The following is an 18,055-nucleotide window of genomic DNA, read 5'->3' on the forward strand; positions in this document are numbered from 1 at the left end:
AATTAGATATGTAAACACCATCTCAACACTCATATCTATGACATACAACCCTGGTAGGAAATTTTTCCATCAGTTGTCGTCCTGTGCCACCACTATTACATCATTTGGATACTCCTTACCCAGGAGTTAGTATGAAGTCCGTCACCCTAATTGAAAGGTGAGGGCTATATGAGTAAGGAGGTGTTGGTAATAGTGTTGTTACTGGGTGGTGTCAGTATGGTGTTGGTGTTTACGACTGAAGAAAAAGCAGTGCAAAGTGAAAATAAGTGAAGTAGGTAAAATTAGGTGGAACTGAGTAGAGTAAATATTTTAATGATTTCTCTCAGACCCCTAAGCTTAAAAACAAGTGAATAGTGAAAAAACAAGTAGATTTAACATAATATCTACTCAGCAAGTGGTCGACATGTTTCTGCATATAGGTGGAAATTATCCTATGCTTTCCTCAGGACCATGATATTGCTACTGCTGTATTATAAAGTGAGAAAGAATAAATGAAAAAATATCACCTAATTTTCAGGTGTTGATTCTCCACCACAATCTAGAGTAGTCATAATAGTGCGAAAAGAAAAAAGAGAAACAGGCATGTTTATCACAGAATGCACTTCTCAGTAGTGGTATTCTTGTGGTCATGTACATAAAATTTAAATGACATGATAACACTCACCCAATTTTTGTGGGGATGGCGCCTCACCTCACCTGGCTGCAGCTCAGGTAAATAAGGAGCACCGCTCTGTTTAGCAAAAAACAATCATAGAGGCACTCAACCAATTCATATCTAGGCAACATTGTCAGGTAAAAATCCTAAGACATTCATAAGGCTGGGCCAGAATGTGCTCAGGGTATTGCAGATTTCACCACCCTACACTTCCTCTCTCTTTTTCTCACTCTTGAAGGTTCCTTTTCAGCCCTCCATTCTCTCTTTTTTTATGTCTCGCCTAGCGATGCAGCGCATGCGCTTCTCGCCTTGGCGGGATCAATTGTCGTGGCTTTTTCAGCGGAAGGGGGATAGGAGATGTGCACGCGCCCAGACAGGTGATGTGCACGTGTACGGCTCCCGGCATTTTCAGGACAATGCGCGCATGGCGCGCTTTCACTTTCCATCCCTTTTCCCGCCGGCTCCAGATCATCTCGGACAGGAGATGTGCGTGCGTTTCAGCACACGGTGCATGCACACTTTCACTTTCCCTCCTTCCCTCCTTCCCCCATGGGTAGCCAACACTGGCTGCATCATGTCTCTTTTTTGGAGAAGTGTGGCTCAATGGTTAGAGCATCAGGGAGGGTGGTATGCACACTGTGTTTTTCAATCTATTCCATGTTTGAGCAACTGAACGCATTGCGTGTGAAACCGGGCCGTGCATTTCGCCCTGGATGCACCAAAAGTTGAGTAAATGAAGTGGGGAGCGCTGAACCACGCCCCGCTCCCGGCTGAGAGAATACTGAGGTAATGGTCATATACCATGTACTAAAGTACATGGTATATGAGAGAATACTGAGGTAATGGTGTTTTTTGTAATTATTATTTCAACAGCTACCCCTGACGAAGGGCGAGAGATTTGCCCGAAATGCATTGGGTTCTAATAAAGAAAGGCTGCTTTGAATTTTTTGGTGCATGGAGTGATCCTTTTCTCGACGAGGCCCTGATGGGCACACGGGTTAACGTGAAACAAAACAAAATGCACTTATCATTGTAGGTGGATTAAAACAGAAAAATGGACAAACAGATGAAAAATCGTGAATAAACATGGATTATATAAATCAAAAACAGGACTAATCTTGTGATACATATTTGTGATATAATACTAGGATCTACGATCCTATCAGCAGTGCGGCCGGGAGCGGGGCGTGGTTCAGCGCTCCCCACTTCATTTACTCAATGGTTAGAGTGGCAGACCCTGATGCAGAGGTCTAGTCCGGGACCAGGGTTCAATTACCCGCCTCGGCGGGTCTTGGGCTCAAAAAATCCACGGACTCGATAATTCTCGCCTCGGTGCCTATTCCAATCATGGAGTCCCACTCTGCAACTCTGGGCAATAGCTTGCTTAATCTCCACAACGGCCCCCACAATGCTAAGGATGCCTGGCCTCCACCTTGGGGGTGCCCAGGAGTGGACGCCTCACAGGAAAAGTCAGGATGGGTTCCACAGCGGTATTCGTACCAGCGCCTTGAGACCCTTGCGGGTGAGTAGTGTGCTATACAAGTATCAATTTACTTTATTTTATTGTTTTTAAAGCTGCGTCTTTGGAACTATGCATTCCCACCCCCATATCCTGGTAGAAGCTTGATGTGCATTCACATCAGATCAGGTAAATGCCATCCCTTCTGTTAAACCCACCATTCAGGAGTTATATGTGCAGCATTATGATATAGAGTTTTATTTCACAAACGGCACATACATCGAGGGAATGGCTAATGGAGATGATGAAACCGATTTCCAGCCATCTGTTCTGCTGTGGAATTAAAGTGAGGTTAGCCGGTAGCTCAGTATCCCTCCCGAGGCCCGGTCCATCTCCCTCAATACTGCCGCACACTAGGCTTGTATTTCACTGTAATGGGCTAGAGAGAGATAAAAACTGCTTCAAGTCTAAACCCTCCGTGTCCATGCAGACAAAGAGACAGGCATTCTTTGACCTGGAGGAGGGATGTCAAATCTGGATGCCTCACAGCATGGTGAGGCGTCCACGTAGGCACGCTCCAGAGGCAGACGCCGAGGACAATCATGGTGCAAGAGGAGAACCAGCTCACTGTCCAGTCCGACACCCCAAGAGCGCTTCTGGCTGAGGCGGCTTTGGACATCTAGTACGGACCTGAAGTATGACCAGGTAGGTTGGTCATTGCAGCCTATTGTCCGCTCTTCTCTTATTTCACTGTGAGTGGGTGACTGAATACATGTCTATTGCTCTCCCATACTGCACAAACTGATGGGCATCTGTTGGACTTGGCCCTTCTGGCAGGTTCACCCCTCAAGGTTTGTTTGCTATATGTGACCTGGGGATGGTGATTCCCACTCTGAGTGCGTGTGGCGAGAGAGGCCTGCCCTCCCATAGGAATGCATGGGGAATGTATGTGTCCCTGGTAGTTCCTGATGCGTGGGGTGTGCAGGGTCGAGTCTGGTATGTGCGAACTCGTGAGATTGAATGCTGCGCAATGGTATATGCGGTATGATTGTGTCTAGTGTAGAAGCGCCACTTTTAGAAGTTGGCATATTTGTATAATTTGTTTCTGGCGTGTGATTGGCTGAGGCTGGCTGGTGAGCCTGGCTCCAAGAGTCTGGGAGGGTCTTCTCCAGTGGTGCATGGAGTGTTTAGCATGCTGATGTGAGGGGAGGAGTGAGCCTGGGCCTTCTTGTGGATTGACTGTCTGGTTTGAGAGTCCTGAATGAGGCTGGGTTTTCCCCACACAATGCTGGCTCCACCCCCTGGGGTGTGTCTGATGTCCCTAGCCTGGCCAGTGAAAGGAATCCCCTATAACCAGTTCTAGCTGGTTCTCACACTGCCTGCCCCTTTAGACAAAGGATGTTGGGTATAAAAAGGGTGCTGTGACACTCTAAAAATGTTCTTGTTTCTGACTTGAATCCTGCCAGGGGCGTGCTGCTGCTTGGGCTCAGGGGAAGGCTTGCCTCCCTGAGCCCTGCCCAGCCCCTGGATACCTGATGGATGACTGGAGGACTTCTGGGGGACCCCTCTGCCTTGCCTGGGCTGATTGGGGGACTTTGCTTTGCCCTGGAATCCTTTGGACATTCTTCCAACCCCCCCCAGGACTTTGTTGCATTCCCCGAAGGACTTTCCTGCTTGCTATTGCCGTAGCGCCTGGAAGCGCTTTCCATTGTCCCCTGGCGCTTGAGAGCGCTATCTGTGTGTCAAGCGCTTGGGAGCGCTGTTCTTATCAAGCCGGTGCCCACCCCGCATTTGCCCCGTTCGTGTAAAGGGCCCTGGGCCCCCAGCGAGGGCCTGCCTCGTTTTATTTGTTACTTCCGAGGGAGCATACCCCTCGTTATCCCCCTGAGTTCACCGCCGCTGGCCCGGGACCCCTCGTGATGTGTCCCCCGGGCCGCGCTGGGATTGGTTGCCGGCCCGGGACTCCTGATGATGCCTTCCCCGGGGCCGCGCCGTGATTGGCTGCCGGCCCGGGATTCCCTAGTGTCGTTCGTCCCCGGGCCGCGCCGTGATTGGCTGCCGGCCCGAGGAGATTGCAGAGTCCTGCCCACGGAGCCCGAGAAAGCAGGGAGCGGCGGGAGCCCACTCCGCGCTCCTGCGTTTGCCGATGAGAAGCTGCCAACCCCCCACTCCCCCCGGGGCTCCCGAGAGCGAGGGAGAGCCCCGGAGAGCTAGAGGAGGCCGGCAGAGAAGGAGAGACCGGCGCACCAGAACCGGTGAGTGCTGCAGCGAGAGAGGGAGAGGAGGGACGTCGGGGCACATTGCCGGTGCCCGCCCCTCCCCTCCAGCGTGAGCGCCTGGGTGCTCGGAGGCCCGTGGGGCCCCCAGTGATGTTGAGTCCCCCGAGAGGGACTCCACCTACCGCCAATTGCTCTCGAGCCTTGAGAGGCTCTAGCGACAGTTTGTTCTTCGGGCCCGAGAGGCCCCAGGCGTCCCTATTGTTCTAAAGCGCCCGAGAGGCTCAGTGGGGCAGTGCTTCATCGAGTTTCCCCCGAGAGGGACTCCACCAACTCCCCCCCCCCATTTATTTCTGAGTCCGAAGAGGCTCAAAGGGGCCCAGTTGTTTCTCGAGCCCCGAGAGGCTCCACCGTGGGCCCTTGTTCTCCCGAGCCTGCGAGGCTCAACCCTGGCACCTTTGATCTCGAGCCAGAGAGGCTCTCCCATTGGCGTTTATTCCTCAGAGCCTGCAAGGCTCCCACGATGGCCCTATCATCTACAGCTACCCAGCACTTCGTGGGCAGCTGCCACGTTTAGGTTTATGGTTGGCTACCTGCAGCCTGTCCTGACATTGTGATTTTGGGCGTCCTAGTCCCATAGAGGCCAGATGGCCTGTTGAAGTTGTGAGCTCATTTATATGTGATTCCTGAGAGTTATTGTGTGTTGCACCTCTGAAGGTGCTTCTGATGTGTTATGTGCCTTGTCCTTCCTTCCCTCCTGAATATCCAATGCCTCATGTATGTTGCTTCTAGTTAGAGTGAGTTCTAATGCTAGTTCTATGAAGCTCCCAGTTGTTATGTGTTCTAATGCCAATTCCATCAAGTGCATATTCCTGGCAGTGGTCCCTTGGCCCTGTCCTGTACATAGTCCCCTGTAAATTCTGCCTGTGCCTCTGGCACCTTGTAAAGTGTGTGTTCCTATCTAATGGGTTATTTGTAATACAAAGGCTATTTTCATATATACCTTGTGTGGAGTTCCTTTTGTGGGGGGCCCTGGAGGTTGTTGCAGGTGGGTGCATGCGCAAATGCTTTACACATGCCTCCGAGATAGGCCTGACTGCTCGTGCCAAGCTACTAAGGGGGTGAGCAGGGGTTGTCTTGGCGGGTGACCTTCTTACCCTACCCTGGGAACGGTGGTTTCTGCCTGGCTCTGGCGCAAGCCTTAGCCAACCGGAAATCCCATTTCTAACAGTGGTGGCTAGCGGTGGGATTTGGACTTGTGTTTGCGCAGTACCACAGCGATAACTGGCCTCACTACAAAACTCTTTATTTTAGATGGTCGCAAAGAAAGGGGATTATTGTTTTTTTAAGGTTGCTAAAAATGTCTATGTCTGTGGAAAATGTGTTTCTTGTACACTGTGAGTTAGGTGTCCCTAGCTCGAGAGGGTAGATCATCCCCCTAAGTGCAAGGTGTTTTCTGGATTCACCAGAAGGGTGGGATCCAGTGGTGGCAGCGTAATTGTGTCCAATGTGTGTGGTCCCTGTCCCTTCCCTGGAGTAATGGTACCTGTGCCACATGGGGTCAGGTTGAGAAATCAGGGGCGGTAGAAACTGTCTTACCAATCTGGGTGGGGGTGAGTGGATGAATGCTGAGTTGTGTTGAATAATGGAGTGTAAGTTCTCTGGGATGGGGAGCTTGCTGAATAGTGGGTGTACGTTCTCTGGGATGGGCAGCGTGCTGAATACTGGAGTGTGAGTTCTCTGAGATGGGGAAGCTTGCTGAATGAATGTTAAGTTGTATCCCGGACAAGGAAGCCCTGCTGATTGGATCGCGGCTTGCCTTGGGGAGAGCTGAACTCTGAACCTACGAGCCCTGCTGACACTGTCGCGGCTCATCTTGCTGAATGAACGTTAAGTTGTATCCCGGACAAGGAAGCCCTGCTGATTGGATCGTGGCTTGCCTTGGGGAGAGCTGAACTCTGAGCCCTGCTGACACTGTCGCGGCTCATCTTGCTGAATGAATGTTAAGTTGTATCCCGGACAAGGAAGCCCTGCTGATTGGATCGCGGCTTGCCTTGGGGAGAGCTGAACTCTGAACCTACGAGCCCTGCTGACACTGTCGCGGCTCATCTTGCTGAATGAACGTTAAGTTGTATCCCGGACAAGGAAGCCCTGCTGATTGGATCGCGGCTTGCCTTGGGGAGAGCTGAACTCTGAGCCCTGCTGACACTGTCGCGGCTCATCTTGCTGAATGAACGTTAAGTTGTATCCCGGACAAGGAAGCCCTGCTGATTGGATCGCAGCTGGCCTTGGGGAGAACTGAACCTACGAGCCCTGCTGACGCTGTCGTGGCTCATCCTAGTAACAGAGGGAACTCCTGTCTGAAGAGGAGGAACCGGGTAAGCTGTATGGGGTATTGACCTACAGTGGTTGCCTGCCTGCTGAAGGAGGGGACAAAGTATTAGATTTTATTTTCATCTTGTAGAAGTCCTGGTGCACCAGGCATCTGACCGAAGGGTACGGCCCTCGGTTGGGGAGCCAGTAGTCGGTGTTTCCGGATCTGGACGGCAGGGCGACTGTAGCCAGTGTCCTGGCCGGTGTGTCTTCTAGGCGTACTCCTGTGGACACAAGTGGGGCTCATATTGAAGGAAGAGACCCTGTGTTTCCCAGAAGGGGTGGTACAGGCCTAGCAGTGATCCTTAGGGTTCTTGGCTGAGTGTCGTGGTACTGCCCTAAGAGCAGGTGGGGCCCACCTTAAGTGGAAGGACCCTGTTCTACATGGGAAGGTGCAGAACTGGAAGGGGGTCGGAGGGAGTCTGACCCCTGGGCATCCAGTGAAATTAGTTCCCAGGTGGTAGATCAGTGGAGGGAGAAAGTTCCGAGACTGGTAGGCGAGTGTGTTCTGGAGGGTGCTTCACCTGGGAGAGCGCTGAACCTCAAAGGTTGAGGTAGGGTGGGGTAGTCTTGCCCGTGACCTCTGGCCAGCCTGAGGGTGCAGACCCCAGGTGGAAGGAGCAGTGGTAGTTGGAGCTACACTGAGAAAGGGAGTGGGGAATGGCTATTGTGGGCCAGGGGTTACCACCCCCACTCCGGATTGGCAGGGACCAGTGGTATCTGGATGGCCTAGGGCCTGGTCCTAGTCGTGGAAAGCTAAGGAGTACCAGTGGGGTAGTCTGGTTGGGCCTGTTTTTTTTTTTTTTAAGTCTGTGCGTGTCTTATGGATCAATGTGGCGTAGAACCAGAGGGTGTCCCTGCAGTGCGGGCCGCGTCCGTGTTCTATCGCCCAAAGCAGGGAAGTCCATAATGGTGGTGATTGGTCTGCCCTGCGTTTTGGCTGGAAAGGGGTTGTATTGGACTTGGCCCTTCTGGCAGCTTCACCCCTGATGTTTTGCTTGCTATATGTGACCTGGGGATGGTGATTCCCACTCTGAGTGCGTGTGGTGAGAGAGGCCTGCCCTCCCATAGGAATGCATGGGGAATGTATGTGTCCCTGGTAGTTCCTGATGCGTGGGGTGTGCAGGGTCGAGTCTGGTATGTGCGAACTCGTGAGATTGAATGCTGCGCAATGGTATATGCGGTATGATTGTGTCTAGTGTAGAAGCGCCACTTTTAGAAGTTGGCATATTTGTGTAATTTGTGTCTGGCGTGTGATTGGCTGAGGCTGGCTGGTGAGCCTGGCTCCAAGAGTCTGGGAGGGTCTACCCCAGTGGTGAATGGAGTGTTTAGCATGCTGATGTGAGGGGAGGAGTGAGCCTGGGCCTGCTTGTGGATTGACTGTCTGGTTTGAGGGTCCTGAATGAGGCTGGGTTTTCCACATACAATGCTGGCTCCACCCCCTGGGGTGCGTCTGATGTCCCTAGGCTGGCCAGTGAAAACAATCCCCAATAACCAGTTCTAGCTGGTTCTCACACTGCCTGCCTGTTGGACAGGCCACATGAAGGGCCGCTCTCCCCCGGCCCAACCAGGCCTGAGCCCAGTCCCGCAAGTACCACACACCACCATTGCACGTCCTCCGTCCCCTCAGGGACCCCTGCCCTCGAGCCTGCCGACCTCGTGGGTCCGATCCACTGCCGGCCCACGCGCCCAGCCTGGGGCGCCATCTTGGACACTCCACCACGAGGCCGCCTGGCCCCCGATCGACCTCAACCCTGGGCCTGGCCCGGCCTCAGACATTCCGGCACCACCCTCCACCCAGGAGGTGAGCGGGCTACTTGGCAAGTCAATGGGAGAAAGAGGTGCCGATGGCTCTCCCCCACCAAGTGCCGCTCGCCCATCGCCTCCCCGGGCGCTGGCTCCACCCCCCTGCTGGGTGTCTGGACTCCCCCGTCCCGGACCTCCCGACCTCCAAGTGCGAGGGTCCGGACATCAAAGCACGCCAGCCCTATAACTGGGGCAGCTCCAGAGCAGGAAGGCAGTTGTATCTTGGAGTCGAGAGACGTAAAGAGGAACTCATCCTGGACGGACTACTGGCGCTGCCATAGCTCTGTCCTGTGCACCATCGTCCTGCCTGTTGGCGCTGCCACAGCCGTCGTAACCTTCATCCTTCATCGTCGTCGGGATCTGCTGGCGTGGCCGCGGACCGTTGTAACCGTCATCTTCCACCGGGACCTGCAGGCTCCGCCGCGGACCGTCGTCCTTCCTTCATCCATCTCGGGACCTGCTTGGCTCCTCCACGGCCCGATCATCTAGAACGCCGAGCTCGAGGATTGAGAGCTATTTTGTAGTCATTGGTAACTAAGACTGTCCCGCTACCCCTTTCCTAAACCAGAGACTAGAACCGAGGGGACCCCTGAGTCCAGACCTCCTTGTATCCATCATCGTAACCTAAGAATTGCATATAAAGTCTCGTTAACCTTCAACCTTGTGTGGTGTCCGTCTGTGGGGGGGAAGTTACTTATCTGTACAGTCGTTGGAGACGGCTCTCCCTGGAGACCTCTCCCCGTAACCTCGGCCGACCCTCCCGGTCCGTCTAACATTGGTGGCCAGCGGCGCGATCCGAATCACCGCATAAACGTACAGAGAGTAGCTCACCCCACGACGAAGTCACAATGACCACGAAAGAGAGCGGATCAACCGAGAAATTCCAAATGGAGAAATTGGAGGAGTACAACCATCGTGAACTTAAACAATTCTGCATCGAACTGGGTATCGCTACCACCGGACTGAGTACCAAGGACGATTTTAAGCATGCCCTAGAATCTTGGGCAGAAACCGGGGCTGCCGGAACCCCTGATCAAAGCACCGTAGAAAAAACGACCACGGCCCCGGAAGGGCAAAGAACGGGTCTCTCGCAAGGCGAGATCCAGGAAAGAGAAAGGACCCGACTACACGAACTAGAAATGGCCCGACTTAAAATGGACGTTGAACTTAAGTTGGCCGAACAAAAAATCAACTTAGAGCACCTGCGTCTCCGAGAAGAAAGAGAGGAGAAACAGAGACAAAGGGAGCTCGAGGAAAAAAAACTAGCGTACGAACACGAACGAAACCTAGCCGAGATCAACCTACGCAAGCAGAATAAAGAAGCAGGGGTGCCCGAGCGACCCCCCACCCCAGGGGCCACAGACAAAAAGGTACACATCCCCAAGGATGTTGTCCGAGAATACTTCAGAGAGGACGACATCCAGCAATGGTTTAAAGCCTATGAAATCGCTATGACTGCACACCGGATCGATAGAAGCGACTGGGGAGCCGGTCTCTGGGGAAGATTCCTCAATGAGGGCCGCGACACCCTACTACAGCTCCCGGACCACCAGATGACCTCCTACGACCATATGAAAGCGGCCCTCCTCACCCGCTATGGTCTCACACCCGAGATGTACCGTCAGAGGTTCCGAGACTGCACCCGCATCCCGGGTACAACTTGGGTGGACTATGTAACATACTTTAGCCGAGCCTTCGAGGGCTGGATCCGAGGAAGCAACGTCACGACCTACGAGCAACTATTTAACCTGATGGTATGGGAGCATCTGTCGAACAATTGCTTCATTGAACTCCGCCAACACCTCCTCGACAGCAAGTTAACGGATCCCCGGCAGCTCGCAGCCGAAGCTGACCGGTGGGAGATCACCAGAGTGGGCCGGAATGGGTCCTACGAACAGAACCGGAACAACAATGGTCAGCACCGACCCAGAGGAGGAGGAGGGGGCCAAGGGCGAGGAAGAGACAACGCCCCGGTCGCCCCCGCTACCAACACCACCCCCCCGGCCAACCGGGGCAGCACCCCAGCGCGACCGGGGTACAGAGCCAATGTCACGTGTCACCGATGTCAACGAGTCGGCCACTATGCGAACGACCCAAACTGCCCGCAGTACCAGAGCCCAAGACCCCGCCAAGTGGCCGCTGCAGCCCTAGGGGAAGAACAGATCTCCGAGGAACAGGAAGAGTACGAACAAGAGCATCAAGAGTGGGAGCCAGCCGCCATGACTCTAGCCTGCTTAGGGGGGAAAGACATGGTCCCGCGGGTCCCCCTACCCGCTAACACCCAGAAGTACAGCCAATGGGTGAGCATCAATGGACACCAGGCCGAAGCCCTTCGTGACACCGGGGCCAGTGTAACAGCCGTCCGCTGTCACCTGGTGGCCCCAGAACAGTATCTACCGAACATTCTCTGCCCTGTACGATCAGCCGATAACTCGGAGAGCCTGTGTCGGATGGCCTGCGTCCCCTTCGAATGGGGGGGGGTCTCCGGCATGTTGAAAGTGACGGTCCGAGACGATGCCCCCGTGGACTGCCTCCTGGGCAATGACCTGGAAAGCTCTCCGTGGGCCGCCGTGGAGCGAAAGGAACACCTGGGGATGTTGGGCGTCCCAGACTGGGCGTGCGTCACCACCCGTTCCATGGCCGCCCGTGCCAACCACCAGCCAGAAGAACCCGAATGGCCGGCGCCACCGCCTCCGGTCGCCCCGGCCGAAAACACCGACCGTAACATTCCCGCCGAACCAGCTCAACCTACCGACCTCGCTAACCTCGACCAGTGGCCTCAAGAAGGGGGGCCCACGCAAGAACAATTTCGCAAAGAACAGAAGACCTGTCCCTCCCTCGAGGGACTCGGCCAGCAAGCGCTCGCCCAAAGCGCAGGGGATACCCCCGGAACTCATTGGGTCTACTGGGACAATGATCTGCTGTACAGCGAGCAAAGAATCGCCGAGCTGGGGAGCAACCGAGTACTAGTGGTACCCCTCCGTTTCAGAGACTTCCTGTTAAACCTGGCCCACGATGTCCCCCTGGCAGGACACCTGGGACAAGATAAAACCTACAGTCGCCTAGTGACCCACTTCTTCTGGCCCAAAATGAGAAACGATGTGCACCAGCATTGCCGATCTTGCCCCACGTGCCAAGCCAGTGGGAAGAGCGGCCGCAAACTAAAGGCTCCCCTGCAACCTTTTCCCGTGGTCACTACCCCGTTTGAGAGAGTCGGAATAGACATTGTGGGGCCCTTGGACCCACGCACAAAACAAGGCCATCGATTCATCCTGGTGCTAGTGGACCACGCCACCCGCTACCCTGAGGCTGTTCCTCTGCGAACTGTGACAGCCCCGGTGGTCGGCCGGGCCCTGATGGGGATCTTCTCCCGTGTGGGCTTCCCCCGAGAAGTCGTCAGCGACAGAGGCACGAACTTTATTTCCAAATACATGAAGTCCCTCTGGCAACAGTGCGGGGTCACCTACAGATTCACAACCCCCTATCACCCTCAAGGGAACGGACTCGTTGAGCGGTTCAACCGCACGCTAAAGGGAATGATCGGGGGGTTGGAAGAGCCCCTCCGTCGCCAGTGGGATGTGCTGCTGCCGTGCCTCCTCTTCGCGTATCGAGAAGTCCCCCAGAAATCCCTGGGCTTCAGCCCATTTGAACTGCTATATGGACACCCAGTGCGAGGGCCGCTCAGTCTCGTCAAAGAAGGCTGGGAGATGCCTCCGCTAAAGAACCCTCCAGATGTCTTCCGGTACCTCCTCACCCTCCGCAACCAGACCCGGCGGTTCAGAGAACTAGCGAAGGCCAACCTAGAGGCCAGTCAAGAGGACATGAAAAAATGGTATGACCAGAACGCCTCATCCATTGAATTCGAACCTGGCCAACAGGTATGGGTGATGTCCCCCACTGAGCCATGCGCCCTGCAAGACAAATGGACGGGGCCCTTCAAAGTAATAGAGCGCAAGGGTCCTGCCACTTATCTCATCGACATGGAATCCTCCCGGAACCCTCTCCGGGTCCTCCACGCTAACAGACTAAAGCCCCACTTTGTGCGAACAGAGCTCAGCCTCCTGATGGCCACAGACACTGGGGTTGAAGAAGACTCCGAGCCTCTCCCTGACCTCCTACGGACTCAAGAGCAAGACGGCTCCGTGGATGGGGTCCGGCTCTCAGAGGCCCTCACCAGAGAACAACGCCAGGAGTGTCAAGCCCTCCTATCACAGTTCGCCAGCCTGTTCTCCCTCACCCCGGGTGTCACTTCCTGGTGTGTGCACGATGTGGATACCGGGGACAGCCCCCCTATCCGCCACCGGGCCTACCGCGTGCCAGACCGGGTACGGACCTGCATCCAGGAAGAAATAGCCAAGATGCTCACGATCGGGGTCATCGAGCCCTCAGACAGTCCCTGGGCCAGCCCTGTCGTACTGGTCCCCAAAGCAGCTGCCCCCGGCACCACACCAGAACTCCGGTTCTGCGTCGACTACCGGGGCTTGAATGCGGTCACCAGAACAGACGCGCACCCCATCCCCCGGGCAGATGAACTAGTCGACCGAATGGGAGCTGCCCGCTACCTCAGCATCTTCGACCTGACAGCAGGCTATTGGCAGATCGGCCTCACACCCCGGGCGCAAGAACGTTCTGCCTTCTCCACCCCCGATGGCCATTACCATTTCACGGTCATGCCCTTCGGCATGAAGAATGCCCCAGCAACGTTCCAACGGCTCGTCAATCAGGTCCTAGCGGGGCTCGAAGGATTCAGCGCCGCCTACCTAGACGACATCGCTGTATACAGCCACCATTGGACCGAGCACCTCCACCACCTCCGAGCAGTGCTGCAAGCCCTTCAGCGAGCTGGCCTCACGATCAAGGCCAGCAAGTGTCAAATTGGGCAAGGGTCTGTAACCTACCTCGGACACCAGGTGGGAAGCGGCCTAGTGGCCCCGCTACAGCTGAAAATTGCCGCCATCCAGGCCTGGCAGCCCCCCATCACCCAAACCGAGGTACGAGCCTTCCTGGGCCTCACGGGCTACTACCGAAGGTTCGTAAAAGACTATGGTACCATAGTGGGGCCCCTCACAGAACTCACGTCAAAGAACCAACCCAAGAAAGTCACCTGGACCCCAGAGTGTCAAGCTGCATTTGAACAATTAAAGGCCGCCATGTGTTGCGCCCCTGTGCTCCAGGCCCCAGACTACAGCCGGGAGTTCGTCGTCCAGACGGACGCCTCCGACCAGGGCATTGGGGCAGTCCTGTCTCAAGTGAACACCGAAGGCCTTGATCAACCGGTGGCCTTCATCAGCCGGAGACTCCTACCACGGGAGCAACGCTGGAGCACCATAGAGAGGGAAGCCTTCGCTGTGGTATGGGCCCTCAAGAAACTCCGGCCCTACCTTTTCGGCACCCACTTTCGGGTGCAGACCGACCACCGACCCCTGCAATGGCTGATGCATATGCGGGGGGAGAACCCAAAGTTGCTACGCTGGTCCATCTCCTTGCAAGGTATGGACTTCACAGTCGAACACCGGCCTGGGCCAGATCACGCCAACGCGGATGGCCTGTCCCGGTTTTTCCGCCTCGACGAGGAGAGTCCCCAAGAGGATGGGTAACTCTCCCCGCCTTCAGCTGGGGGGGACGCATGTTGGACAGGCCACATGAAGGGCCGCTCTCCCCCGGCCCAACCAGGCCTGAGCCCAGTCCCGCAAGTACCACACACCACCATTGCACGTCCTCCGTCCCCTCAGGGACCCCTGCCCTCGAGCCTGCCGACCTCGTGGGTCCGATCCACTGCCGGCCCACGCGCCCAGCCTGGGGCGCCATCTTGGACACTCCACCACGAGGCCGCCTGGCCCCCGATCGACCTCAACCCTGGGCCTGGCCCGGCCTCAGACATTCCGGCACCACCCTCCACCCAGGAGGTGAGCGGGCTACTTGGCAAGTCAATGGGAGAAAGAGGTGCCGATGGCTCTCCCCCACCAAGTGCCGCTCGCCCATCGCCTCCCCGGGCGCTGGCTCCACCCCCCTGCTGGGTGTCTGGACTCCCCCGTCCCGGACCTCCCGACCTCCAAGTGCGAGGGTCCGGACATCAAAGCACGCCAGCCCTATAACTGGGGCAGCTCCAGAGCAGGAAGGCAGTTGTATCTTGGAGTCGAGAGACGTAAAGAGGAACTCATCCTGGACGGACTACTGGCGCTGCCATAGCTCTGTCCTGTGCACCATCGTCCTGCCTGTTGGCGCTGCCACAGCCGTCGTAACCTTCATCCTTCATCGTCGTCGGGATCTGCTGGCGTGGCCGCGGACCGTTGTAACCGTCATCTTCCACCGGGACCTGCAGGCTCCGCCGCGGACCGTCGTCCTTCCTTCATCCATCTCGGGACCTGCTTGGCTCCTCCACGGCCCGATCATCTAGAACGCCGAGCTCGAGGATTGAGAGCTATTTTGTACTCATTGGTAACTAAGACTGTCCCGCTACCCCTTTCCTAAACCAGAGACTAGAACCGAGGGGACCCCTGAGTCCAGACCTCCTTGTATCCATCATCGTAACCTAAGAATTGCATATAAAGTCTCGTTAACCTTCAACCTTGTGTGGTGTCCGTCTGTGGGGGGGAAGTTACTTATCTGTACAGTCGTTGGAGACGGCTCTCCCTGGAGACCTCTCCCCGTAACCTCGGCCGACCCTCCCGGTCCGTCTAACACTGCCCATTTAGACAAAGGATGTTGGGTATAAAAAGGGTGCTGTGACATTCTAAAAATGTTCTTGTTTCTGACTTGAATCCTGCCAGGGGCGTGCTGCTGCTTGGGCTCAGGGGAAGGCTTGCCTCCCTGAGCCCTGCCCAGCCCCTGGATACCTGATGGATGCCTGGAGGACTTCTGGGGGACCCCTCTGCCTTGCCTGGGCTGATTGGGGGACTTTGCTTTGCCCTGGAATCCTTTGGACCTTCTTCCAACCCCCCCAGGACTTCGTTGCATTCCCCAAAGTACTTTCCTGCTTGCTATTGCCGTAGCGCCTGGGAGCGCTTTCCATTGTCCACTGGCGCTTGAGAGCGCGATCTGTGTGTCTAGCGCTTGGGAGTGCTGTTCTTACCAAGCCGGTGCCCACCCGGCATTTGCCCCGTTCGTGTAAAGGGCCCTGGGCCCCCAGCGAGGGCCTGCCTCGTTTTATTTGTTACTTCCGAGGGAGCCTACCCCTCGTTATCCCCCTGAGTTCCCCGCCGCTGGCCCCGGACCCCTTGTGATGTGTCCCCCGGGCCGCGCTGATGATTGGTTGCCGGCCCGGAACTCCTGATGATGCCTTCCCCGGGGCCGCGCTGTGATTGGCTGCCGGCCCGGGATTCCCTAGTGACGTGCGTCCCAGGGCCGCGCCGTGATTGGCTGCCGGCCCGAGAAGTTTGCAGAGTCCCGGCCACGGAGCTCGAGAAAGCAGGGAGCGGCGGGAGCCCACTCCGCGCTCCTGCATTTGCCGACGAGAAGCTGCCGACCCCCCCCCCCCCCCCCGGGGCTCCCGAGAGCGAGGGAGAGCCCCGGAGAGCGAGGGGAGGCCGGCAGAGAAGGAGAGACCGGCGCACCAGAACCGGTGAGTGCTGCAGCGAGAGAGGGAGAGGAGGGACGTCGGGGCACATTGCCGGTGCCCGCCCCTCCCCTCCAGCGCGAGCGCCTGATTGCTCAGAAGCCCGTGGGGCCCCCAGTGATGTTGAGTCCCCTGAGAGGGACTCCACCTACCGCCAATTGCTCTCGAGCCCCAAGAGGCTCTAGCGACAGTTTGTTCTTCGGGCCCGAGAGGCCCCAGGTGTCCCTGTTTTTCTAAAGAGCCCGAGAGGCTCAGTGGGGCAGTGCTTCATCGAGAGTACCTCCGATAGGAACTCCACCAACCCCCCCGTTTATTCCTGAGCCCGAAGAGGCTCAAAGGGGCCCAGTTGTTTTTTGAGCCCCGAGAGGCTCCACCATGGGCCCTTGTTCTCCCGAGCCTGCGAGGCTCAGCCCTGGCACCTTTGTTCTCGAGCCAGAGAGGCTCTTCCATTGGCGTTTATTCCTCAGAGCCTGCAAGGCTCCCACGATGGCCCTATCATCTACAGCTGGCCAGCACTTCGTGGGCAGCTGCTACATTTAGGTTTATGGTTGGCTACCTGCAGCCTGTTCTGACATTGTGGCTTTGGGCGTCCTAGTCCCATAGAGGCCAGATGGCCTGTTGAAGTTGTGAGCTCATTTATATGTGATTCCTGAGAGTTATTATGTGTTGCACCTCTGAAGGTGCTTCTGATGTGTAATGTGCCTTGTCCTTCCTTCCCTCCTGAATATCCAATGCCTCATGTATGTTGCTTTTAGTTAGAGTGAGTTCTAATGCTAGTTCTATGAAGCTCCCGGTTGTTATGTGTTCTAATGCCAATTCCATATTGTGCATATTCCTGGCAGTGGTCCCTTGGCCCTGTCCTGTACATAGTCCCCTGTAAATTCTGCCCGTGCCTCTGGCACCTTGTAAAGTGTGTGTTCCTATCTAATGGGTTCTTTTTAATACAAAGGCTATTTTCATATATACCTTGTGTGGAGTTCCTTTTGTGGGGGGCTCTGTAGTTTGTTGCTGGTGGGTGCGTGCGCAAATGCTTTACACATGCCTCCGAGATAGACCTGACTGCTCGTGCCAAGCTACTAAGGGGGTGAGCAGGGGTTGTCTTGGTGGGTGACTTCCTTACCCTACCTTGGGAATGGTGGTTTCTGCCTGGCTCTGGCGCAAGCCTTAGCCAACTGGAAATCCCATTTCTAACAGCGTCCCAAAGGCAGGATTTCCATGTTTAGCAGTCTAGGATTAATTGTGATCTTTTAATTTTACCTGCTTGTGATCCTGCAGGAAGGTCTTGAAGAACCATTGGCAGATTGTCATTAAATGCAATAATCCTCTTGAAACCTATAAGCTTTAACCATAGAAATGTACAGTTGCCACGTTGGCTGACATGGCTTGAGTGCGTTTTCTTGTGGCAGCTGGCAGAATATTGGGAATGCGTTTTCCTCCTCTTCACATTGTTAATATGACTGTGTCGGTACTGTTATCTGTGCTAAGAAACCACATGTAGTACTGCATTTGTAATCTGGAGTGAGGAAAAAAATATAAGTCATTTTTACGGAGAGTGTTGTTGATATAGAGGACGGTGAAATGTAGTAAATCTTATACAGCCACTTGTAATATTGCTTAGTTCGTGTGACGCAATAGCCCATACCACAAGTGACACCTCCGTTTCTCTTTTAGTATGTAACAAGGAAGAGGGGAAGGTGTTCTGTGTCTCCCTCGATGCTGCACCCCTTGTGAGAATTGCAGGCCTCCCGCCTTATTATGTGGTGAAAATGAATAAAGGAGACTTGCCCTACATCACCAAAAGATGCCAGATTCAATTTATACCAAAAGTTAATTCAGGGCAAATAGAATTGACGCAAAAACTTAATATATAGAACAGAACATTATCCCTTCTAATAGATGCACACACCTTCCTTATTATTATGTGTGCACAATTGTGTGTGCAACCACATTTAGTGCAACTCAAAAACTCAAAACCATTTCAAAGTGTATTT

The sequence above is a fragment of the Lissotriton vulgaris genome, chromosome 11 (assembly GCF_964263255.1).
Source record: "Lissotriton vulgaris chromosome 11, aLisVul1.2, whole genome shotgun sequence".
NCBI lineage: Eukaryota > Metazoa > Chordata > Amphibia > Caudata > Salamandridae > Lissotriton > Lissotriton vulgaris.